Genomic DNA, 27,679 nt, shown 5'->3' with positions numbered 1-27,679 from the left:
CAGTTAAAAAGAAGCTACATGTTTTACTAATAAGCTTGGGGCCTAAGGCTAGATTAAACAATTTAATATCAAAGCAAACCCAAATACAATTTTATTGGAATGTATTTTCATTTGCTATGTCATACACTATATAGAAAAACGCAACAAACTAGGAAAAATGATAAAAAGATCTTGTTTCATTAGTCCTGTCGCCATTGGAATGAAATCCACATATCTTTTTCAGATTCACAAAACAAAATCTAGCCTTTTAACAATGTATCTAATGCTTCACTGAAAGTTATTTCCACACAGAACAAAGGATAACAGTATTAGCAGAACCAACAATGACCATTAAAAAAGGGAGAGGGAGTTAACGCCTGTGGAACGAATGGTTTAAAAGGAATCAAATAGATTATAATGAGTCAAAGTCAAGGGACTCTCTACTTCTGCCTGAATAAAAATGCTGCTGCTACTGCCATTCAGCTGTTTTTATACCTTGGGTGGACCAGAAATGAAAGGTGGGGGTACGACTGTACCACTGTACCCCTCCTGGATTCACCCGTGGTCCTACAACACTGTTAGCTGATGTGCCTTATATCAATTGCAGCTGCTTATGCTTTGACCAGAATGCCGCACTTAATTAAGACCTAGTAATTCCCTACTGCAGATGCTTACATATAGGATATGGGTTTTTTTCTAGATTTATGGCTTGCCTTGTGCATAAATCATTAAATTAATATAACCCCTTACATAAGGATTTTTTTTAAACGAGTGCAGCCCCTAGCTGAAAGAACAATCATCACTAAAAAAATCTCAGGTTAGAAGGATCTCAAGAATTCATTCCTTTCAGACTGGCTACGAAATGCTTATAAGGACTTAAAATATAACACTGTGAAGGAAAGGAGTTGGGTGACCATTTTGTAATAAATACATCCACTACACCCTATTCATATACTACATAATATCAACAAGAATGCCTTACATAAAAGAATCTCTCGAATAGAATATTTTCCACTGTCTTTTGCATCCTTGTATGATTTAAAAAAACCTGTGAAATATCCATGTTTCCACGAAAACTAAATCAGTGCATGTTTACTAGAGTGTAAAAGCAGCAGAAACCCTATTGTCTCCAAGAGACGGAAAAAAAAAAGAACTTTAGGTTAGCAGGGTGCTCCCTTTCTTCCCCAAACTGCAATCAAGCTTTACTTTTCCCACTTCCAACAGCTGTAGTAATCCTGGATCACACAGCTGTTGACTCTGTTTGTACTAGTGTAGAGCTACTATATGGTTTAAAAATATTTCCATACAGGTCTGTAAATGCAAACATCAACACTGGAAACAAGATCCTAAATAGATTATACATGCAGCTTTCCCCTGGCTTATACTCTGGGCGTTTGTTTCAGATGCCTCAGTCAATAAACTCCCTTAATATCCGATTAGGGGGAATGTAAAGGCAAAGAAAAGAACGAAGGCCAAAAAAGAAAACATAACATATTTTTCCATGTACACATTAGCTGTGTGCCCCTAATAAGGACAAGGAACCTGAATCTCTTTCATGCTGTCAAATGTTGCTCAAGGCACAAACAAGGCAGCACCATCCTCCTCCCTCTACCACACACACCCATTTTCTGAGTTGCTCTTTCCCTGTCTTTTTATAACAATGAGTCCCACAACAATACCCAAAGCCCAAACATTAGAGGAATATCGGTGTGACACAGAACGAGCAAACCAATTTAACATGCTCTCAGTGCTAAGAACACTTATTCCACTTCATACTGACTTTGACATGCAAATAAAATATACTTGTTATACACAGACCCTTGAATGTTCTCAAGGAAATTGCCATGTCTGAATATTATCCGTTGGATGATTACCCGGCTTGGAAAAGGAAAGGCTGTATCATCCCGCACGCGTAATTCTAATTTCTGTCTCTGTACAGTCATTATGCCAGAATGCAGCATGGGCATAGTAAAGAAAAATAACCCAATTCCTAGTGGGCAGAATGTAGTCTTAGGAACCAAGAGCTACGTTCTGAGTCCTTAAGAGGTCATTTCCAGGCAATATCTGTTCTGCACCAAACTTAAAGGTATTTTCAGCTGTTGCAACTACTATAAATTAGAGAAGTCCCAAAATGCCTCTAATCTGGCACAACAGGACTCACGCTGTACATGGCACAGCTGCAGCATGGGCACGCAAGGACAAGCTTTCAGACGGTTTCCCATACAGCACCCACAAAACACTAGCTTATATAAAGAGCTTAGCCTTTGGTTCCTCAATCTCCTTCATCTGAAAAATGGGGGTGCCCATCCTTCCTGGAGGACTGTAGGTATTTTGTAAATCCAACTTCCATATTGTTATATGAAAATATAAAATGAACACAGTAAGCACCAAGCTTAACCTTCACCCAGTGCTGAAAAGGCACTCAAATCTCTGATGGCTCTAAACATTCATGTAACTTGGCTTAAGTTGTATTTTAAAAGGTCTAATAGTGATAAGAACAGCACACCGGTTGGCAATAGTATAGGCAATAATAAATTATTTAATGAAACTAGGACATCCCAAAAAAGGCATTCTCTGCAGCTGGAAAACACTTTTGCACAAGTCAAAATATGAATGGTCTCATTTAATAAAGGAAACAAATCTCACAAAGTGTGGCAGGATCAGTTTTGAATTAATTCATGATGAAAACTACTTATTTTACTACCTCACTGATAATATACAGTTATCTTCAGGCAACTGAACCTCTGTAGTGGGTTTGACGCAAGGTTATATGACCCAAGGAAAAATCCAATGATTCGCCAAGGGACTGAATCATGGTCATATCAGAACAATATAATGCTTCAGAAATGGTACTAGACACTAGGTGAGCCATAATCAACATCCCAGGTTACTGAAGCTTTTTCTCAGAAAACTGGAACCAATACATGAGCTCATGTCTCTCGTCATTCTTTTCCATTAGGTAAAATTAGAAGAAGGTTTTATTTGATTTAAATATGTTATAACTCTTTTTAAAGGGATAAAAATGTCCAAACCAACAAGTTCCTTAAAAAAGACAGATGGGACTCCAGAAATACCCTCACTACTTTAAGCATTTGCTTTTTCCCCTCCAACTGTTAAGATCATGAATAAAATCTCAGAATGGTGAAAAAACTCCCAGACGATAATAAATCCAAAGGCATTCCTAGAAAACTATCACAATAGAGAATAAAATATTTCCGCTACACCAGAAGTGGACAAGTAAAATATGCCTCGTACCTCAAGAAAGTATTTTTCAACTTCCCTACTAGATAATCAGCTTCACTACAGGTGAAATCCCGCTGTCCTTGCTCAGTCTAACCTCCGATCGAACTCTGAGAATTTCAGGCATTGCAGTATACAGACAGGGATTTGGTGATCTGCACATTAAAGTAATCTGGGCTCTCTGCTCTACCATCACCGATTTTTGTACAGGAAAGATGTAATCCTCTTGTGGAGGGCATTCTCCCGTTCTTCTGTCTCAAGAAGACGCGGCTCCATGTCAACAAAAGTTGATGTTGGGAGAAAGTGCAAGCAGCAGAAAGGGAACTCTGGGTATTTTTCATTCTGTGATGTCTAATGCTACAATACAAACGTCACTGGCAATGCTTTCATTTGTTATAAAGAATATGAACTTCATGTGGGCTTACACCAGCAATCTGGACTGACATACCTGCAAGCAGTGGAAACATGTCATTCTTTAACCACTTTTCTTTGAACCTGTTACCTTCCGCTCCTTCAAATTCCTCCTTAAAATCTTTCTCTGCTGGGAAATCACAAAAACACATAACCAGAAATCCACAGCCAAGTAACAATTAGATTAAGATACAGGTGTGAAGAGATTTCTTTTCAGTCTCATTATCAGTTATACACACAACTAGACAATGCAACCGCATTTTTCTTACTGTTAAGCCTGATTCCCCAACCAGGTTCTCTATTATCTTTACGTGCTGCATCTTGGCTTAAATGCTCCAGGATACAAACTGCATTTCTACCTGATTGTACATGTACATTGGTTAGCACAACCCCGACTGGAGCATCTGAATTCTACAGCAATACAAAAATATTGGTTAAGAGATTTTCAAAGCAATAGTCTATCGAGGATAAGTGCATTGTTCATAGATGTCTACGTGACTTGGGTTCCCAAGTCTCATTTGAAAAATACCTATAATGCTTTTACAACACAGTGTATCCAGGCTTCTTAGACTGCTTTGAAAGTCAATCATTATCATTTATAGTACAATCTAAAATGTACCCTGCTATAAGAAACAACAATTCAGATCTGCTGGTCCTGAATTCAGATCTAAATCCCACAGCTTTTTCCACCATTTACATAACGGGCCAAGTAAAAAAATGGGATCAAATTCTGCAGTGATACTGATGCAGTATGAATCGCAGTTCAGACACTTAAGCCATCCTTATCATATTCATATTTTAAAAATAACTATCCATTGACTTTATTAATTTTGTGTCCCTCAGATTTTGGGTGTCAAAGCTGATATATTTTCAGAGTAGCTACAACTCTCACAGCCAAAACAGAATTGGAGAACTTTTCTAGAAACATCTTCTGGGTGATAATTGTAAATTAATACAGAATGGAAAGGAATTAAAAAGCAAAAAACAAAAACAGATCAAGGAAGGAATTAAAAATCGATTTTTTTTCCTCAAAGAATTCTAGCTAATAATTATACCTGGAAAATTACCAAGGCAGTTCATATTGCTATTAAAACATTTCCACATAAGCTTGGTCTCCTGATGTTCTTTCCGTTAGGACATGATTTTCCATTTATTAGTGTACTTGTTTTCCTCGTCCACCTGAACGTTGATGGGAGGTACTCTGTGTTTTTCGCAGGGTGATAGCATGTATGGGCTACCTTCATGGATCAGAACCTCACTTCAGGTCTTGTTTTAGGCACTATGTTAAAAAAAAAGACTGGTCCCCACCCCAACCCACTTACAGTCAAAGCTGAGATACAGCAGGTGGACAAAACATACCACCTGGGGAAACAAAGTAATACACAAATGAAGTGGCACCAAAAGAGTATTGGGACGAAGGAACGGTAAGGAAAGAACAAATGATATCTCATGGCTCCGACAGAAACATGTACGCCCTAGTGAGGCACTCAGGCAAAAATCCACTGAAGTCAAATAAGGGAAAAAGATGCCCAATTCTTGCTTCCTTTGTTGTTTGCAAACGAGAATAATCATTATACGAGCTTTGAAATTTTTAAAGATCTTTTAAGTGTCAATTTATTCACTATATTACCAAATCTTGAAAAAAGAATAAGATTTATCATGGCACTGATGTTTAGCCCCTCTATTTTTTCCACACAGATAATGGTAATACTGGAGTCTGTACCTCAGAATATACCGTTTCTTAGACACTTTACCATTAAACCTAATTTCATTACTGAGAGCACAAACATTATCAACTTCTTTAATGACTGCACTGTCTATTGATCTGAAATAAATGAGCACAATGCTTTATGGAAATACTGTTTTACTTGTATTTATTTCTTTTATTTATAAGGTTTCTGCTTTCAACAAATACAGCAGATAAGTTCCATCTGCAGATGCCCCTTTACTTACATTTTAAAATGTCATCTGCTGTTCTTTCAAAAAGGCTTGCAATATTCTTGATACAAGCCAGTTCATTCTAGCTTTCAATATAAGGAAGTATACCAAAAAAAATTCAGCCTTGAATATTGTGGGATTGTCATCTCACTTTTCACCTGGGATCACTGAAAACTGTATGTTCAATGTATTATTTTAAAGTGAGTAAACAGGACCTGGTACTTAAATTCAAGAATTGCGAAGTGCTTATCAATGCAAATAAATATTACCAGCCCTTTTAATTAAGGGGACTCAACCCCTGGCCTGCAGGCCAGATCTAGCCCACAGAACTATGTCATCTAGCCCGCAGGACTACCTACAGGCCTGGATATTTGGCTGAACAGGAGTGGTGGCAGTATTAATTGCTGCTTCCCCGATACCAAATTCCAGGACCCATGGGGAGCCCCACAGGCCAGACAGCATGGCCCTGCACACTAGACTGGGTGCACAAGGGCTGGCCAAGGCAGTGTAGAGCCTGATCTGGGCACACAAGGGCTGGCCCAAGTGATGCAGGGCCTGATCCTGCTCACAAAACAGCACTGTGTCACTCATACAGCCCTCGGGACCAACAGGTTGAGCTCCACTGCTCCAGACTGATGATAAAATGTCAAAGCACGGGAAGGCTGACGAGGTTCACAACTCAAGCTAGTGGAAGAGTCAGTTGCAGACTCTAATTCGCCAAATATCAAGTAACAATGCCTTTCCTCTGGTGCCCTACCTTTCCACCTTACTGACCAGATGGGCAGAGCCAGGATCTGGCTGGTGAGGTCTATATGGGGCTTGCAGGCAGGGCCCCGTGCAGCCACATGGGGGTGCACAGCCTGACCTTGATCCATCCACCGTGGGGCCTGGTCTCTGTCTGGATCCAGGTGGGGTAGGGGGTAATAGAGCAGAGTAGCCAGGCAGAGAAGCACCAATCTCAACATGCAGGGAGCAAACCAGTCCTGATCCTGATGCCTAGAGGGGCAGGCAGGATGGAGCAGTGCCTATATGAACATGTGGGGGTGGGAATTCAGGAGCAGCCTCGCCCAATCTGGACACAAGGAGGGAAAGCCCGGCCCTGATCCTGCTGTGCCAAAATGGCCCAGGCAGGGCTGAAGCTGGCTGTATGGAGCTTCTTCCAATCTCCAGCTCCAATTTTTCCAGCCTATAGGATTCCTGCAGGCTGGATATCATGGGTCTGTGGGCCAGATTTGACTCATGTACCAGAGGTTCAGCACCCCTGGTCTTAGCATTTAAAATAAATGTAGAGAGGAACAAGAAACAATGGTGCTATTTCCTCCATTTTCAAATACGAACCTGATGCCATTCATATATCAGTCACAGGTTTTTATCATATGAGATCAGTTAAATAGTTGAAAACTTTTTCCTTGAAAGTTCAGTGTTCAGCATCACAGGCTCTTGCACTTAATGGCATTTGTGATAGAAATTGCTCTTAACGGGCCCAATTATGTTGCTCAAAGATTCCAGTGCTACCCAGCAATTGACCTCCTCCCTCTTTCTACAAGGCTAGGGACAGAAGTTACACATAAACTGGTCTAAGTGATCAGAAAGTGGTTTAAACCTGTAACAGAACAGAAGCTCAGTGCACATAAACCAGTTTCAAAATGGCTGAAACTACTTAAGATAAACCCAGTTGAATGTAGTAACAGACTTAACTGATTTATATCAAACTGGTTTATGAAACTTCTGTCCCAGACCCCCTCCTGGTTCAAGGTAAATCAGAGTCCCCCAGGTTCCCAGCATGCTTTTCAGCCCTGGGCTGGGATGTGCTCTCTGCTCCAGAGAGCATGGCTGGCCCCACCCCTCTGCTCCTTGGGTGGAGCAGTGAGGGATGATTCACTGGTCTCACTGCCCCCTCCCCCACTTTATCCCCTGGGGCAAACCCTGGCTGGTGTCTGGGAGGGGAATTAAACTCACTTTCACCCTAGTAAGGAGCTGCCCTGCCCTGCCCTGCCCTGCTGGGTGGCTTTGTGCTGGCTGTGACTGTGAACTACAAATCTCAGAGGCACCTAGAAGCAGAAAGAGGAAGTGATGAGCAACCCCGCAGAGTCCTGTTGCTGCGATTGTGAACTGAAAATCCCAGAGACCTCAGAGGCAGCAGGAAGAGAAAGTGAACACACAGCCCATGGTGGCTATGTGCCAAAGAGCTGTGCTCTAGTGCACCCCAGCTTCTGGCTTGAGCTACTGCAGGCATGAGGCTGCATTTCCTGAATCACAAGTGAATGTTTCTTCATTTGCTTATTAATTCAATCACTGCATCTTAGACTAAGTTGCACAGACTGAATCAATTTAGCCTTGAGCTTTTTGACTGTCTGTACTTAGCCCAAAGGCCTTCCAGAGGACTTAAATCAAGGGCCACAGACCACAATACATCTCCCTGCCAAATTACAGACATACAGTTAATGAAACCAGAGTGGGGAAGTCACTTCTATGGTAGCAGTGGCCATTTCTATTCAAAACAAATTCTCATTGAAAAAGCAAATTCAAGAGCTGCAACCGGTTAAGTCTCATTCCAGCAAACACAAGCTCATTAAACTAAATGGAGTTTATAACTGGAAATGGTGCAACTATGAGAAAGGAAATACATTAGATAGAGAAATCATATTTTATCTTCAGAAAAGTGTTTTGAACCCTCACAGAATTCAGTCCATTTAAAATTTGAATGACAGGATATGCAAATGTCCCATTTCATCTCCTTTAGGCATTTAGCACATCAGTGACAATTCCCAGAATATTTCCAGAGTAAGCCAATCCTGACTTTCCTTTGAACAGGGCACTCTGAGAGGTCCTAGCTTAAGGCAGCTGTACTCTACCTTTTTCTAAAAACATCTGGCTTCCTCTATGGTACTGACACTTACTGTGCAGTACCAGTCCTTACACTCAGGTGACCTGATATAATGAACTCTCAAAAGTGCAATGATATTCAAAATCATGTCTAGCAATGTCGCTCTCTTACTGGATGCGTTTTTAGACTTAAATAAAACCATTTTTCGGGTTACAGAAGTGGGAGCTCACAGCATCCTTTAAATTAAATACTGGGTTAGCTGTCATTTCCATTGCTTTTATAGAACAGCATACAAAGAAAAAGGTACAGTATACACATGAAGTCCACATGTAAATCTTCATCTGTTCTAAAGATGACCCAACTGGTCCTAAAGCTTTTGTTTTTTTCATCTAGGCCTTCAACTTCTTTTCCCCCAGTTGCTAGGTAACTGTGATTGTATTGTTCGGTTTATGCATTAACCATTAATAGCCATCGTGTTTGTCTTTTTTGATGTATGAAAATAATCATAGTGCAAAACAAGATGACTTCTTTTCTGATCAAAAGCTACATTCTGAATTTAATGGCTAAAGTATCTCAGCCAACTCACACAATTCATATAATTGCTGCATAGTGAGGTATACAGTCAAATTGTAAGTTACAGTGCTTTTGGAAGGGCGGTTCTATTAAAAGTTGTCTTTAAAAGAAATTCTTTAAAATCCCTCTAGAACACCTATTATTAGATGGCAGAGGTCTCATGCTGACAGTACTAAAACATCCTTTGAATTTCTAAAAATTACAGATGACAGCTTCCTAACTCAAAAAGGGTTGCAACCAACACAGGGGAATTCTAAATTCAACTATGTCTTGACAGGTAAAAAGGAATTGATCTCAAAAGTAAAAATTAGTGATTGCTTCGGTGCAAGTGATCATGACTTGATTACACGTGTTGCCTGCAAACAGATTAAAGTTTAAACCAGCAATATATATGCTTGGCATTTTAAAAGGGCCACTTTTCGTAAACTTGAAAACAGGAAGTAAGCCAAATCAGATGAGAGGGAGAAAAATCCCTCCTTGCTAAATACCCAAAACCACAATCTTACTATAGAAAGCCAAACCAAGAAACCAGCCTAGATTAAAAGGGAAAGTGAAGGCAGCTATATATAGAGAGAGATAAAAATGATAGCACTTAATATGAATTAGAAATTAGGAAGTGCTGAAGAGGGAAACACAAGGCCCAGGAGAAAACTATGGCTAGCAGAGCTAATGACAACAAAAAGGAAGCTTTTCCGTTTTTTTCTTCCTCTTTTTTCCTGCCTCCCACATTGACTGGTCAGTCACTAGATGTTCTTGGTACAACTGTAATGCTATTCCATATTTTGGGGCAAAAGCCAAATGACGTGATGGTGTCATATCATGAATATACTTTCCACTCCAACAGTAACTGAACATGAGATTACAACAGTAGCTACTAAAGTTAATACTTTTTAAATTATCAAAGATTTTGCATTCAAGAGCTAAACAAGAACTAGATGAGCTCACTGGACAGTGAACATTGCTTTTCAATAAGGTATGGTACACTCAACAAATTGCAGAGGACTAAAATAAAGGTAATGTTGTGCCCATATATAAAAGGATAATCAGGATGCCATACTTAACTACAGTCCTCTCAAGACTGACATCATTAACAAGCAAAATAATGGACAAATTATGACAGGATTTGATTAATAAAGAAGTAAAGGTAATACAATTATTGCTATTTAACACGGGGATTAATCAAACATCTTGATATCCTTTTTTGATAGGGTGACAAGCATATTTCATAAAGGTAATCGTGTTGATGTGATATACCAGGCCCCTTCTATACATCACAGGTATTGCACAATTAACTGGTTAATTGCACAATTACCAAGAGTTCGGCTGCACATGCAAAGTAACTATAATGCCATAAAAAGCTCCAAACAGATATAAAATTAGACCTTGAAAATGTGTTACTAACTTTATAGCTGGTTGCTACTGACCTTTAATTGGCACATGTAGAGGGTCTACCCTGTGCCTGGAAACCCATCAGCTGACAGAGCTCCCAGCCAAAGGGCTGCAAGGGCTGGTGGGCCCACAACTGAAGGGGCTCTCAGGCCCAGCAGCTGCCAACTCTGAGTCTTGGCAGCACCCTACAGAAGCTGGGACCCAGAGTCCCACAACTGCAAATACTGGGTCCTGCAACATGTCTCCCCATGCAGGGACCCAGTTGGGTCCTGGCAACCATGAGGCACATGCGTGATCTTCTGGCTCTGTGTGTGTGTGGTGGGGGGGGAAGAGAACCCCCGGGCTGAGAGACACAGCTGCCACGATATCCCGGTCCTGGCCGTTTCAAACACACCCAAGGCTGGGAGATAACAGCAAGTGAAATGTTCCAGCCCCAGGGGTTTCACGTGCCCTTGCGGGTAGGAGATCATGGCAGCTAGATCTCCTAACCCCAGGGGTGTGTTGGACACACCCACAGCTGAGAGCCTCAGCCGAAGGGCCTCCCAGATGCAGAAGCTTGGTTCTTGCCCAGTGCAGGAGGAGCCTAATGTAGGGCTATTGTGCCTTATTGGCAATAAGGCACTATGGGAGCTAATGCATGATCCCACAATTGTACTTCCTGCCATGAGCCAATAATTGTCTCTAATTTTTTTACTGCAGGCGGTCCTTGCTCTGCTTAAAACCAGCTGCACCAACCTCACGTGCACCAGCCAGGGTGTAAGTTGGCAAAAAACGGCCAGTTTCATCAGCGCTGTAGATCTGCTTTAGGATTACGCCATGCTCCACAACCAATTTCTGGAAAAATCCACAATATTTTTCAGCAGCTTCATGATCAGTTTTTTTTCTCCGGACACATTAAGCCTTCTGATACCATGGCGAAGTATGAAGCAAGACAACCTTCCATCTGAAAAAACACAGGCCTCGGTCATTCCCATTTGTTGACAGAAGTCTTTTGCTTTTTTGATCCTCATTGGGCCAGAAATTGGAGCTCTCTCTGAACGTTTTAAGGCAAACCATTCATACACTATCTTGTCTAATTGTTCCAATTTTACTTTGTGCAGAGTACGGTGTTGCTCAATTGCTTCACTTGTCTCAGAATTCATCGTGAACTGGAGTAACTCTGCCCTCTGTGCCTCGATGTCATAGATCATAGACGAGACAACGTTGAATTCCTGCATCAACCTTTTCCTGTTTTCTCCTTTTTCCAGGCACTTAATTATGTCCAATTTCTGTGTAATCATCAAAACAGCACACTTTCGCTTCTGTCCTGTGCTTGTTGATGGAGTATTGATAGCCACAGTTGCAGGATGGGTGAGATATTCAGCAATATTCAGCAATAAAGTCACAGAAAAAGCACAGGCACAAGCTCAACACAATCACAACATGATCAAAAGCACAAGCACAAGCTCAACACGATCACAATGGCGGATGGTGGGTGAGAGAGCTGCTAGTGACACCTCTCGGCAGCGTCCCGCACAGCAAGATGCTGTCTATGACAGATGCCAGTTAATAGAGAATTCCAGATGGTAAAGTGCTGGATAACGCAGCTTTTACTGTATACAGGAACAAGCCATACAAGATAAGGGACTCCACCGCAGTAATTAGAGATTCTACAAAAATTGAGCGCCACGGTGGACAATCATCTGAACAGCAGCTCACAGTGTACCTAAAAGGGCTAATACCATCCTTGGATGTATATATAAGGAATTATCATGTGGGAGTGAAGGGGTCATATTGCTTCTATATTGAACCTAATGAGACTGTCCCTGGACCTAATGATACTATGTACAGTTCCGGTTTCCAGCATTCAAGTATGCCAAGTTTGATATGATTCAATGATGAATGTGTTTAAATGATTGGAAAATTTGCCTTATTAAGTGTCAAATAGCTCAATCTTTTTAGCTTATCTCATAGAAGGGAAATGAGCGATTTGACCAATCTGTACATACAATCATGGGAGACAGGAAAAAAGATGACACCTAATCTACTGCAAGATTCAATGGCTGTATGTTAAAACTAGACAGATTCAAGCGAGAAATGAAGTGCACATTTTCAACAGCAAGGGTACTCAATCACTGAAATAACTTATCAAGAATTGCAGTGGATTCTCTACCACATTTTAAAATCAAAATTGGGTATTGTTTCTAAACTTTAAGTTTTTATTTAAGCTTAAGTTACAAGCAGCTATTGTACTTGAAGCACCATTTCATACAAGGAAGTACTATGGCCCGAGTCACAGGTGCTCAATCCACAGCCTGCAAGCCAGGTCCGGCCTGAAAAGCTGCACCATCCAGCTTGCTGGACTCCCCTTGCATTCAGAAATCTGGCAATGGGGAGGAATGGCAACATTCATTTGTACTCCCCTGCTGTGAAATTTCTAGACCTGTGCGGTGCAGGGCAGGCTGGATAATGTGGCCCTGTGTGCTAAATCAGATGCACCAGGCTGAGGCAGCAAAAGGCAGGATCCCAGCATGCAGAACTGAGCTGGGTCACCATTAAGGCTGGCCCTCAGGGCTGAAAGGTTGAGTACCACTAAGCTGAGCTAATGCAGGGGGTCCAGGTAAATGTTCCTTTCTGGACTAAAAATCTATGACACCTACACTTTTGCCAAGTTCTGTACACACTAGCTGCAGGAAGAACAGGTGCATACGTTTCCATTGTGTTAGAAGAAGGTGCAGTACCAGCATGCCAAAATGGAAGCTTGCTTGCTATTTTTCCTTAATAAGGCCCCTGAGTATTTTGCTGCACCCTCCATGCACAATAATGCCCTAACTGAAAAAGAGGTGCTGCAAGATACCCATGCTGCCAAAAAATTACCCTGGGATGGATAAAGACATAAGAAAACTTCTCCATTTCTACAATTCTATGATATACATCATTGTATGTACCTTGGTCAATGCACAACTCTAAGGTCAATCAATTTTCCCTCTCAATGTATGTATGTATAGAGCCACACTTCTCACCAGACTGGCTTCTGGTCATGCCTGTGCATGCAAAATTACTTCTCCACAGGTTACAGAGTGAAAAATGTGCAAGAATTTCACACTAGGATCAGCCAAAGACTTGTGGCCCAAGAACCCACATTCAGTTTGCAAGCAAAAAAGAAAAGTAATAAGCATTCTGTCCCCACCTTCTATGCAAATAAATGGCTTCAAAGTAAAAACTTTCTTGACATTTTTAGGTTCAGAATATGGGGCTTTTGCTATTTTTCCCCACTGGGAGCAAATATAGGAAAGGAAATAGTCATTTTATGATGCACAATTTTATTTACATTTATTTTGTAAAATCAGTCATTCTGTCTCTCACACACAATTCAGTAACATCTACTAGTTCTCACACTAAAATCTGAGCCATAACAGCGAATTTCTTATTCACTGAATGGGGGGAGACACAGCTACATCACAGTTACTACGGTTAACTATTGGCCAATGCCTATTTTTTTGCTTTCAGTGGCTATATCAAGTGATTTCATCATTATAAGTCCCATCCAACTACCTCTATCAGCAATTTATTAAAGCCTTTATTGATTACCTTTTTATCTAACTTCTTTCTTCAGTGACAACAGCTTAAGAAAGTACAGCGCTTGCTGTAAATAACATAGCATTTCCCAGCAGTCACCCAACTGTAATGTCTGAATTACCTTATCTTCAAAAGATTTCTCAGGTAGTGAGGTTTAATATATATCAGCAGATTATCTCTGCTTAGATGTTGTTTAAAGAGCTGCCCACTCAATATGGACTTTAAATAATTTAATTAATTTTCAAGTCCATGAGGGATATTCTCCTTTTGAAATGTACTCATAATTCTCATCAATGTTGATGAAAGGAAAGTCCAGTCCTTTTCATAGTGCAATCATAAGGAAAAGGAACTTGTAGTAACAAAACAAAGCAAGAGGCAAGAGATAAGGCCACAACAACAGGTAAGGCCTGCCCTGCATGCCATCAAAAGATCATTTATTCCATCTGAAGTATTATTAAAAGCTTTATCTTCAGTGTCCGTAATCAGGCAAAACTTCTTTTGAATTTAGTCACGTTCAAAAAAGCTATCTGGCTCTAAATGTAGAGGAACAGGCCTGAAACTGAATAGCCACTGAACTTTTTTGGGGGTGTTCAAAATTCAAATTGTGGTATGGATTACTGCTTTGTGGCCCGATATAAATAACTATGCTAGTAATAAGGGGAGGCATTTGGACCAGAAGTAAATCTGGTTAAACTTATTAAATATAAAAATATATTTAGCTTGCAAATTAGAGAGAAAGGCTTCCCAACCTGAAGCATGCTCATTTTGCATGATTTGCCAGACTGAGACACCCATAGCAAGCACTCATATATATTATACCTCTGGTCAAAAAGGGTTCACTATATATACACAAATAATACTTACCTACAGTATGTAGCCAAGAAAGTAAAATGCTTGAAAATCTACAGAAACGGTACTTTTCCATGAGGATTTCACTTTTGCATCAACATAACAACTGTGCCACACCCTATCATAAAGCATATTAAAGTGAGCAATAATTACAGGGATAGGGACAGAACAGAAAGATGCTGAGGTGTAGGCAAAAGTATTTTAGGGTGTTTACACTATACACAGGAAATCTAAGTGAACGACTATGTAATGTAGAATTGTCGGAGCCAGCTTTCTCATTTTGCTGTTAATTTCCTGAAGAATTGTAATTCAGTTTCTTGAACACCTTAGGCTTTTTTTAGAACTGTAAAAACAAAATCTATATTGCTTCCATCACATTTAAAAGTGAAATTGGAAGTAGTTCAGGAAAACAGGACAAATATTTATATTCCCATCTACTGATTTTGTTTGCAACATTGCTTCTATATTTCAGAAGCTTACTAGGGCAACTATTGCAGCTTGATTTTAATTTATTGCTGCCCTTCTATTGCACTTCCCATTCAATTCTCATGACCTCTCTTTTGAGTACCTATTTTCTGTTTCTACCAAATACCTTATTGCCATAGCAAAGTCCTCCATAATAATGTTGATGCCCTCGAACACTCAGCAAATTACTGTTTTTCTGAGGGTCTTGTTACACATTGCACTTTGAGCTACTCAAATGTTGATAGGTATTAGTACTAGTTTGGGTTTAAATCAGTCATGCGTTCAAGTCAGCAGAGGCCTTGAGCAATGAAAGTAAAATCCTCCTCCTCTCCCCTCCCATTCCAAGCTTCTCCCTACCCCTCCAGCCTTCATAGCTCACCTGTGCCCTCCAACTAATTTGTGGCCATTCTCCCAACTCAGAGAGCAGCAGCAGCATTGGCCTGACAGGCAGGTTCTTTCTCCTAGGGCAGTGTCAGCAGCCACAAGTTAAGCTGGAGCCAGGGGACACAGGTGAGCAGGGATCTGGGGAATGGTCACCCTAATCTTGGGGCAGGTGTAGCCTAGAGTGGCTACATGTTAGTGTGACATGTGCTGGGTAACACAGCTCAGAGATAAACCTAACCTGGAGTGGCATAACTAAGCTGCCTAAAGCCCTGGAAACTAGCTTCAGTTGTTAATGTGTGGACAATTCAAGGTAGAGCTCCAGGAGCCGCCTGAAATTCTGTGCAACAAGGCCCTGACACGCCTCTCCTAAACTTTGAGCTTAGATCAAAATTTCATTTAAATGAATCCTGAATTTTCAAGTTTATCCCCTTAAAAGATTTTTCCCTAACCATCTAAAATTTCCAGACTGTATTATCTTTTAAAGAACACAATTACAGTGGAACAAAAAAAGTAGATAACATACAGTATAACTATTTTCACGTACCTTAAAGCCAAAACAAGAAGGGTCACCTTTTGTAGGCACGTTTTCATGAAGGCATATTTTTAGTCTTGCTTTTAGAACTCTAGATCAATGCTCTGCAAAAGTAAGAATACATTACAATTCAAAATTAACTCCATGAAGAAAGCCAACTGTATATCATTATTCATTTTCGAAACATGAACGTTTTGCTATTAAACAGAGAAAGAAGCTGCTCTCCACCAAAGAATTTAGGACCAGTTTTTTCCTGCAAAAGATCTTCCCATCAAACATATTCTAACAGAGGAGGCACTACACTTAATAGGTAGAAGATATCATCTCACTGTGCTGCATCTTCCCTGTTAGTAAAGTGTTTTGAGATCTATAGCAAAGTATCTTGCTAAATGGGTACTTTGCATCAGTCTTTCATCAGTCCCATGGGACTCCCCTGCCCACTGTAGATCAGGGAGGCCCAGGGGAAGGAGATTCCTTACCCTCCATCGAAGCTGACCTCGTGAAGGAACACCTTGACAGGCTGGATACCTTCAAGTCAGCCAGCCCCGATGGTTTACACCAAAGGGTACTCAAGGAGCTGGCAAGCATAATAGCCCAGCCCCGGCACAGATCTTCAAGACTCCTAGTGCTCTGGTGAAGTGCCTGAAGATCAGAAGAAGGCCAGTGTGGTGCCTATCTTCAAGAAAGGGAGGAAAGTAGATCTGGCAAACTACAGGCCCATCAACCTGACCTCTATCCTGGGCAAGGTCTTGGAAAAGACTATCAAAGAGGCCATCCTTAATAGACTAGCTGACAGCAATATCCTGAGGGATACCCAGCATGGGTTTATTGCGGGTAGGTCTTGCTTAACCAATCTCATTTCCTTTTACGTCCAGGTGACCTATCACCTGGACAAGGGGGAAGAGATCGATGTTATCTTTCTTGACTTTAAAAAAGCCTTCGTTCTAGTATCTCATGATCACCTCTGGCAAAACTGGCTAACTGCGGCCTCAACCTCACCACGATCACTGGCTGGGGAACTGGCTCCACGGTAGGACCCAGAGGGTGGTCGTTGATGGAAGTCAATCATCTTGGTACACGGTCACCAGTGGGGTCCCTCAAGGCTCTGTCCTAGGGCCTTTACTGTTTAACATCTTCATCAATGATGTGGACATTGGTGTCAGAAGCAGACTGGCCAAATTTGCTGCTGATACCAAACTCTGGGGTAAAGCATCCACACCTGAGGACAGGAGGGTGATCCAGGCAGATCTTGACAGTTTCATGAAATGGGCAGATGAGAACCTGATGGTGTTCAACACCAAAAAATGCAAGGTTCTCCACCTTAGGAGGAAAAACCTGCAGCATGCTTATAGGCTTGGCAGTGCCTATGATTGACCACAAGATGAACATAAGCATTCAATGTGATGCTGCGGCTAGTAGAGCGAAGAAAACACTGGCTTGCATCCATAGATGCTTCTCAAGCAAATCCCGGGATGTCATTCTCCCCTTGTACTCGGGGGAGCTGGAGGACTTCGTCCAGTTTTGGGCTCCACAATTCAAAAACGATGTGGAGAAGCTTGAGAGAGTGCACAGGAGAGCCGCGTGCATGATCAGAGGTCAGGAAAACAGACCTTACTATGACAGGCTGAGAGCCATGGGACTCTTTAGCCTAGAAAAGCGCAGGCTCAGGGGTGATCTGGTGGCCGCCTATAAGTTTATCAGGGGTGCTCATCAGGATCTGGGGGAACATTTGTTCACTACAGCGCCCCAAGGGATGACAAGATCAAATGGTCACAAACTCTGCCGCGACCGATTCAGGCTGGACATAAGGAAGAACTTCTTTACTGTCAGAGCCCCCAGGGTTTGGAATAGACTGCCACCAGAGGCAGTTCAATCACCCACTATGAACGCCTTCAAGACACAAGACATTTGGATGCTTATCTTGCTGGGATCCTATGATCCCTACTGACTTCCTGCCCATGGGGTAGGGGGCTGGACTCGATGATCCTCTGGGGTCCCTTCCAGCCCAAATGTCTATGAAATCTATCTGGTTTATCATCATTATACAGCTTGTACATCCTACATACTAGTGGTGCTTTGGAATACTCAGCCCCTGCCCAGGACAGAAATGGGAGCAGGGGAACGGGACTACAAAGCAAGTAGTATATGCACAGGGGACCTACTTCTCATTAAATGAGCTAGGTATTTTATGACTAATAATTAACATCTGTCCAGAAGAAGTCAGGGCTAGATAAGAAAACAAATGAGAATAAAATTAGCATAAGGCAAATAATAGTTATGTTTGCGTCTATACAGAAGAGTCTCTTGGTTGTGCTTCTTTACAATGCACTTTTCCAGGCTGGGGAGAAGATGAATGGGTCCTCTTCAGACTTACTGAAAAAACAGCATTGTTTCTGGGGAGAATAGTCCTTCCTGCACAGGCCAAACACAAAGATGAGGCGATAAGGCAGTGAAGCTGCCCCACGGTGCTGCCTGCTATCACTCAGCTCTCTGTCTCTGGATTACTTAAGAGTGGCAGCAGAGGGTGCCCTTACAGATCCTTTTTTCCAGGTGTAGAATATGACGAGCTGGAGCAGATAGGCAGGGCTATATTTCTTGGCAGAATACTAAGAGTGAAGGAAGTGAAAAAGACATATCCACTATCACTTAGTGCAGAGGATGCATATGGGTAATTAGCATTCCCTTTTTTCCCTCCCTGCTGCAAATTGCACACAGACTTTTAGGGTCAAAACAGAAAAGGCATTGTTAATCACTAAAATCTGATTTACAAAAGTTTTCCCCCTAAAAGCAGAATAAGATCTATTTGATACATGGAAAACTAGGCCTTCTCATCTCTCATCAAGCCATCTATATTTATTTCACTTGTGGGTGGGGTAGATGTAAGAAACTGTCAGCCCTTTTGGTGAATTAGACCAATATTATTATTTTTTGGGTGGGAAGGGATGCTCAGCAGCTTATTTTTTTATGTAATCAAACATATCAGCAGTACAAATCTCAGTCCATTCTACAGGCAGCTCAGCTTTTCTATACTTTATGGTTTCTGATTAAAGGTGTAAATATAGGCAGATGTGCAAAAAGCCTGAGCCTCAATGGATTGAATCTTTGTAAGTTAGTCTAACCTGGCTAAGTTCAACCAGTTTGTAACCACACAGACATCCACTCTGGATTGAGGAAAGCCCCTCTCATTAGTTCAAGCTCTTCTTAAACAACTTTTTGCAAGGAAGGGAGTTTTCCAAGGAGGGATATTACCTCTTGATTAGCTTTAAAAGCCCTAAAGCAGACACCTCAGCATTAGCTAGCATACCACATGCTGGCTACTGTGGGAGGGAGGAGGGAGAGATCCCTGCTCGAGCTGTGAGAAACAGTGGGGGCTCCCTTTCACCTCACTTGCCATGCCTTGTTATTACTAGATCCTTGCAAATCTAGATCCAGCACCACAAGGGCTTATTATGTGGCTCCAACTGCCCCTTACACTACTCCCACGCGTCACAGATATTACTAATCATGCACTATGTCCCATCCCATAAGTGTCTCTCCCCAGGGGCATCCCCACACCGCAAGTCCTAATGTTGCTTCACTTATATCCATCATTTGGGCACCTCATGCCACAGGTCTCTGTCTTTTTAACTGCCTTTGCTCCTCAACTACACACAGCTCCCCTGGGGATCCCAGTGCCTCAGGCTCTCCAGCCCAGCTCCTCAGCCTTTGTTCCCAACCCCTGGGAACCCAGGCTCTAGTCCTACTTCCTGGCCCTCCTCTCTGTTACCAGGCTGGTTGAGACCATCACGACCCCTTATCTCAATCACTAACCACCAGACCATATCTCAGCTCTATTACTGCCTCTTCTTAACCCCTGGGAGCGCAGTCTCTCTCTGTCTGCTGCTTCCTCAGGAGCTCCTTCCATGTCAGCAGCCAGGGTAGGACTACCTGCCCCAGCTTTGGCTCTAAGCTTACCTCCCCATTAAGCCCTGCTCCTTTTGGGTCAGGTGCTCCCCAACCTGCCAACTCAGCACCTCCAAAGCCTTCTCTCTTCTTAAAGTAACAAGTGTGCCCAGCGCCTCTTACAGAGGTATTAAGCAAGCAGTTAATTTTGAGTTCAAACATATAGCTACTCCCTGAACAACTTCACATGTGAAATTCCATACTTGTCCAGTAGCCATTTGCACCGCTTGCAGTCTACTAACCCATCTTCTTTACAAGAAATATAAAAGTAAAGCATAGATTTTCTCATTCTTTAACATGATGCCCAGCAAAGTAGCCTTACTGAATAATGTGAAGGTAACGTGGCACAAATTTAAACAGAATTGTTGCCAATGATATACAAACTTGGTATTGAGGTACCAAGCACAAACAGATAGAAAGATACTAGGGATAATAATATGCTTTCTGATGCTACAAAATCATTGGCTGCATAATATGCATAAAATTGGCGGGGGAGGATCAATAAGTAACTGAGAGGTGCCTGTTGCACAGTAGCTTTTTGGTAATTAAGGGGCTGTCTTGGGAAAAAGGGCAAAACCATATCCTTGCAGTCCCTGCCATTGAAATTAACATTGGGAATCTATAAAGTCATCAGAACACTCTGATTTAATTTGAAAGGATTTCAAACACCGCCAAGCAAAATAAATAAATAGCACAGGGAAATAACTAGCCTGCAATCTGTGCCTACACAAACCCTAGACTCTCATATCAATTGTATTGATGCAAGGACTGGCTGAGTATTAGTCATACTGGAAGAAAATCATCTGGTCGTGAAAATAATGAGATTGTCTATAGAGTTGCATGGAGTTGTCTTCAAATATCTAAGTAAAACTAGGTTTTAAATGAAGCCAGAAATGTAGGAAAGACTCAGACCACCTCATAGCAGTTAGGTACCCCTTCAATATGTCAGAAGCAAGATTTATTGTAATATCTTTCATTGGACCATTTTTACAGTTAGAAAAGATGTTAGACAATTTTTCAGGGACAACTATTTTTAGTTAACTCCATGATGTTATTGAAAGATGTCAGAATAATTCCCTAAGATATGTATACTACTACAGTATCAGAATCACTGTCTCTTCAGTCTTCTGATTCATTTAAACTTACAGCACCTCTGTAAAGAAATTGGACAGAAACTCAGGGCACGTCTACATGTGCCATTAGGGGACAGCAATAAACTACGGCGTTTATTGCTCTGAAGTTTATTGCTCCCAGGAAGCTCCCAGGTACGCATCCACACTAAAGCATGTTCATGCCCCAGCCAGCCTCTCCACAGCACACTAAGCCGGGTCGCAGCATCCCCGGCTGCCATTCGGCTCAGGGGATCAGCTTGCCAGCCTGGGGCTGCTCTGACTCAGCTCAAGGTGCTGGGGGTGGCTGGGGCATGAAGGTGCTTTAGTGTGGGACTAGGCAGCAGGAAGCACCCTTGTGCCCTAGCCAGTTGCATCAGTGTCTACACATGCGCTGCTGCACACAAAAAAGCTCCGCAGCAAGGCAGTGCTTGTTTTTACAAGTACAGCCCTGCTGCAGAATTTATTAGTTTCATACACAGTAATAGGGAGCTTGGGGGATCCAGGCTGCCTGTTCCACAACAGCAGTGGTGGGGAACACAACATGTCATGCCATCTCTGGCCACTCAGAAGCAGGGAAGCCCTGAGCTACAGTTTGCCTTCAAGAGAAGGGGAACAAACAGACAAATCCAAAGACTTTAAAAGAAAGAAAGGAAACATCCTAGCTTCAGAGTTAAACTATATTTTATCTTTCAAAGAACAGGTCCCCTTATGACAAAGTCAATTAAGGTGACAAAGAATATCTAAGTGAGAGAAGTTTAAAACAACAAAACAACTCATCTATTTAATTTGAAAAAGGAAGAATTCTCTGACAGGCAAACACAAGGATTTATTGGGTTTTTTTCTGGTGAAAGTAAGACTTTGAAATGATAATGTCTGTAGAGGAACCTATTAAATTTGTTACTCTTATTGGGCTCAATATAAAAGCCATGCTTTTCCTGTGCCATCAGTAGTTTTTTTGCTCACTACAACTGAGATAAAAGCTTTATTTTAGAGCAATTTATCTGTCTTACATTGTAATTATGTAAATATTAATTAAAAGATTAAATCTACCTTTTTATGAAACCCTATGGAGTCACATTCAGTGTAGCTCTTGAGCAGTTAGGGATTGGACGACAACAGATGATGTTTATGACGGACATTTAAAAGAGGTATTTACATTAATAGAGCTAAAAGATGTACACTGAAGAAAAAACAGCACTGAGTTAAGATGTTCTTTACTCATGATACACACTTCTTTTAGAAAACCACTAGTAACCAATTATTACATACTAGCATGTTCTAATGAATTCTGAAACTATCCACTTAAAAACACCAAGGGCGGGGGGGACAACAAGCGTTCCAATTAGCATACAATAAAATCAACATGAACTCAGATATCAGTTCAAGGCCCCAACAGTGAACATGCTTAGATACGCGTATATCTGTACTCCTTTGAGTAGCTGTCACTGAGGTCAATAAAAATACTTATGAGTAACCTTATAAATACACTGAAGCACCTGCAGAATTGGGGAGGTGGGATGTAAGCCTTATATTAGACATAGACTAACAGGTTGATAGGTGGATTGTAAAGACCACAACCTATTCAACTCCAGTGTAAGGTTCTACTCTGAAATTAGATACACTGGGTGCATCTATATGAGATGTGTTACCGCGCAGTGAGTATGCGCATCTACACATGCGCACGCTTACTGAGCAGTAAAAACCCTTAACTGTTCTTAAATTTGCTACCTACAAATGCAGGTAACAAACTTAACTGTTATTACTTACTGCGCAGTAACACATATGTAGATGCGATCTGAGAGCAATTTTGCTCCTGGGTCTGCCCAGTCACTAGGGGGCTGCAGCCTAGGAGCCTCTCCTGCCCCAGGGCTGGGCTGCTGCTGTAGAAGCCCCTGTGTACATGCTATAAAAGCCTGCTAACAAAAGCTCTAGAGCACACACACCAAGGATCCTGAGAGCACTGCAGACCCTATGTGTCCCGCTGGACAGGCCACAGCCCTGCTGTGCCTGCCTGGCAGCACCCCTGTACCATGCAGCAGTCAGGGCAGTGCCATCAAGGCCAGAAGCCTGGTGAAGGATGCTGCTGGCTGTGCAGTCCCTGCCCAGCCCTGTCAGACCCCCAGAGCCACATAAAGGCTGCTTCTGGTAGCAGAGCCAGCACCACCTGCCTGCCGCATGCCCCCAGCAGCCTGCCCTGCACCTGCAGGTGCTGTGGGGCATAGCCTCTGCCATGTGGCTGACTGTGCCTTGCCATGCCCCTGTGCTGGGCACTGTTGGCAGCTGCCCAGGGCTGGCTATACCAGGACAGCCACACAGAGGCTCAGAGAGCTGGTGCAGGACCCAGCATGACCTCATCCTCCCCATCCAGGCTCAGGGCCACATAGGTGCGCATGCCTGTGCCCTCCACCCGGGGCCCCAACTGAAGCTAGGGGGAGACTAGCGAGCTTCTGGTGCCCTGAGGAGAGATGGAGGTGCTGTACCAGTTTGAGTGGCGTGGGTTGAGTGGGGTGGGTGCTCCAACGCCCACATTTATGAGGCCCTACTGGGTGAGATGCAGGAGGGAGGGCATGACTGGTCACCGCGACAGTGCTGCATAGGGTTCAAGGCCTTATAGGCACAGTGTGTTGCCATGACTGACCACAACCATTAGTCCGGCCATGCCTGCAAGACCATACTCTTTATGAAGCAGCTGACCATTATTTTGGTGCCCCAGGACTCAGCCTGCAACCGTGAGGTTTGTGCCAATGCAGGCAGCCTGCCCAAGCCCTCGCCCCACTCTGTCCCCTCCGGTGACATGTCACCAGAGGAGGGACCCTCGGGCATGCAATATCCTGTCCTACCCAGCTTCCCAGCTGCAGTTTCCACCAGCAGTTCCCTCAACAGCTGTGCAGCCCCAGGCCCTGCCACAACAAATGGCTGGCCATGTCATAGCCAGCTATTTCAGCAGGGAACTTGTAGACCTCCTACGTCTAAAAAGAGAGGCTTATAAAAGGATGGAAGACAGGAATCACCACTAAGGAAGAGTATTCTGCACTGGTCCATACCTGTAGGGAGCGAACCAGGAAAGCCAAGGCTGCAACCAAACTCCAACTGGCTACACAGATCAAGGACAATAAAACGTCCTTTTTCAGATCTGTGGGGAGTCAGAAGAAAAGCAAGGGTAACATTGGACCCCTGCTAAACCAAATGGGACACCTGACAACCAACACCCAGGAAAAAGCCAACCTGCTTAATAGGTACTTTGTGTTGGTTTTCCACCAGCCCAAAGGGACTGCCCTGCCTAACATGATGCAGGATGGCCAGGGTGAGGGTGAATTTATAGCCAACATCGGTGTAGAACTTGTAAAGGAACACCCTGAGAGGCTGGACACCTTGAAGTCCGCTGGTCTTAACATATTGGACCCCAGAGTAATTAAGGAACTGGCAGGCATCATAGCCCAGCCACTGGCAAGGATATTCAAGAACTCGTGGCGCTCAGGTGAAGTAGCTGAAGACTGGAAGAAAGCCAATGTGGTTCCTATCTTCAAGAAAGGGAGGAAAGTTGATCCAGGAAACTACAGGCCAATCAGGTTGACCTCAATCCCTGTGAAGATTTTGGAAAAAATTATTAAAGATACCATTTTTGAAAAGCTCGCTGATGGCAACATCCTGAGGGATGGACAGCCAGCACGGGTTTGTTGCGGGTAGTTCTTGCCTGACCAATCTCATTTCCTGCTATGACCAAGTGACATATCACCTGGACAAGGAAGAAGAGATTGATGTCATATATCTGGACTTTAAAAAAGCCTTTGATCTGGTGTCCCACGATCTCTTCATGGGAAAATTGGCCAACTGCAGCCTCGGCTACATCGCAGTCTGATAGTTGGGGAATTGGCTCCAAGGTTGGAGCCAAAGATTGATAGTCAATAGAAAAGACTCATCATGGCGCTTTGTTACCAGTGGTTGCCCCCCAAGGCTCCATCCCTGGACCTGTACTCTTTAACATCTTCATTAATGATGTGGACACTGGTGTCAGAAGCGGACTGCCAAGTTCACCGATGACACCAAACTTTGGAGTACAGCGTCTGCCCCAAGGATAGGCTGGTGACCCAGGCTGACCTTGATAGGCTTAAAAAGTGAGCAGGTAAGAACCTGATGACATTCAATACAGATAAATGCAAGGTATTCCACCTTGGGGGGAAAAAACTCACATCATGCTTATAGGCTCAGCAGTGCTACACTCACTAGCACCACAACCAAAAGGGACTTGGGGATCATGACTGACCACAAGATGAACATAAGCCACCAATGCAATGTCGCAGTTGGTAAAGTGAGCCACATGCTGGCATGCATCCATACATGTTTCTCAAGCAAATCTCAGGATGTCATCCTGCCACTGTACTCAGCCTTGGTGAGGCCGCAACTGGAGTACTCCATCCAATTCTGGGACCCACAATTCAAGCAGGATGTCGACAAGTTTGACAGAGTCCAATGGAGAGCCACACACACGATCAGAGGGATGACCTGGTCGCAGCCTATAAGTACATAAAGGGTGTACATCAAGATCTGGGGGAACACCTGTTCACCAGAGCATCCCAATGGATAACAAGGTTCAATGGTCACAAACTCCTCCAAGACCATTTTGGGCTGGACTTGACAAAAAACTTCTTTATTGTCCAAGCCCCCAAGGCCTGGAATAGACTCCCTCCAGAGGTGATGCAAGAATCTAAGAAATAGAAACAAGCTTAACGGTGAGTTTATTTGGTTTTGATTTGACCTGCACAGCCAATTAGATGAATTCATAACTTGATTTCTGGTTTGGATTATTATATGAGTGTATTTACCCTCCTGTTTACAAATCAATAAAACATATATACACTTTCTCAAACACTTCCTAGTGATAATCACCTGAAAAACATTAATTACACCTTTGAAACTCCCAAGCTTGCCTAACATTATATTGACATCTATTCATTGTTACTAATGAATTTTATGAAAAAATGAATTTTTAGAAATGGAAAATTTTCCACGGAAAAATAAAGCACTGGAAAATTGTCCGTTTTCAAAAATTCCACTTCTCTGATGCCAGGCACCATGAGAAGCATCAGAAACAGGCCGTAGTGGGTCAGGCACCCAGTGCTCATTGTGCACTGCCCAGGCCACATGCAGCAGAGGCATGCTCAAAGGACAGCAGCAGCGTGGGGGGGGGGCCCTGTGGCGCCTCCCCAGAAGGGCCCCCAACAGGAAGAGCAGGGGCACAGGCAGTTCTTTGTCTCAGTTGTCTTGGAGCCCCATGCCCCCTGAGCCTGGATGCCATGGGCTGGTTGGCAATGCAGCAGAGTGGGTGGCCTGAAGGGGAGTGGGGTCTGGAGCCACGGCAGCAGGTCAAGCCAGGAGCCTGGCTTGTCTCACCCTGGGAATGGGGCAGGGAAGACAGGCTGCTTGCACCCAGCAGCCAGTAGCCCGCCAGCCCCAGGGGAGCACATGGGGGCAGAGGGCTTAGCTAGGAGCTGCCTGGGCCTGGGCCTGCCAACCCTACTTACCATGGTCCCTGGGAACCTATGCATGGTCAACCCCTGATCTGAGGCCGGGCAGGGTATCTTCTCTGAAATGTTTCAAATTTCACAAAAGGTTTGTGTCTCATGGCTCTCCAGGCACAACATCTGGACACAGGGGAGAGGCCACTATGGCCAGTGGGGATGCCGTGTCAAGATCACTGAGATGTGAGGGGAATAAAGACTTGCTGTTTGGATATGTGTCTGCCATGAGAGTGGTGCAGAGGGTAGGGGGTTTGGGAGGGTGGGCAGCAGGGCAGCAAGGCTAAAACAGAAAGTGCTGGAGGAGGTGGTCAGCTAGACCCTCCCATGCCCAGTGCCCTGGCCCCCGCTAGCAGGTGTGTGGCTCTTCTAGTGCCTCAGTGGAGATGACCTGCTGCTGCCACTGTAAGTGGTGCTTCTGCTGCCAGGCGTCCTCTGCCCACCACTCGTCCTCCACCCAGGCCTCACAGAATAGTGCTCCCCGGGCCTCACAGATATTATTCAGTCCACAAGCTGCGACAATGACATGCGAGAGGTTCTCCTCAGCGACCTTAAGGCAAGCGATGAGGAAGCATCAGTAGCCTTTGAGGCAGCCGAAGGTGCACTCAACCAGAGTGCAATTCTTGCCCAAGCTGTTATTAAAGTGGGCCTCATGGGGATCCAGGGAACCAGTGTAGGGCTGCATCATCCAGGGCAGGAGTGGGAAGGCAGGGTTCCCAGTGAACAGGGAAGGGATCACAATGGCATCCAGCTACAGGTCCAGCATTGCTGGCATGAAGCACACACACTCCACCACTCCTGCCAGGCTGGAGTTCCAAAGCGTGTACGCATGGACTTTATGCACGCTGCCCACCCAGCCAGTACTCACACAGGTGAATGTAATCCACTGCTCTACAATGTCCTGCAGGACCACAGTGTGAAATCCCCTGTGGCTGTAATAGGGGCGGTCTCCGTGGAGCAGGCA

At 43.4% G+C, this 27,679-nt stretch overlaps 1 protein-coding gene across 1 annotated transcript in view; it reads right to left on the bottom strand.

Moving 5' to 3' along the window:
* NAALADL2 (N-acetylated alpha-linked acidic dipeptidase like 2) overlaps positions 1 to 27,679 on the bottom strand; it is a 1,056,665-nt gene that overhangs the window by 807,638 nt on the left and 221,348 nt on the right. The window contains exon 4 of the mRNA XM_019532747.1: positions 16,158 to 16,249. The gene's annotated coding sequence lies outside the window, so the exon portion shown is untranslated. The remainder of the gene's footprint in view (positions 1 to 16,157; positions 16,250 to 27,679) is intronic.

Source organism: Crocodylus porosus, unplaced genomic scaffold (genome assembly GCF_001723895.1).
Source record: "Crocodylus porosus isolate Cpor-Errol unplaced genomic scaffold, CroPor_comp1, whole genome shotgun sequence".
In the NCBI taxonomy this organism is placed as follows: domain Eukaryota; kingdom Metazoa; phylum Chordata; order Crocodylia; family Crocodylidae; genus Crocodylus; species Crocodylus porosus.
Note: the sequence above shows the minus strand (reverse complement) of the source record. Positions and strands in the feature narration are given on the sequence as shown.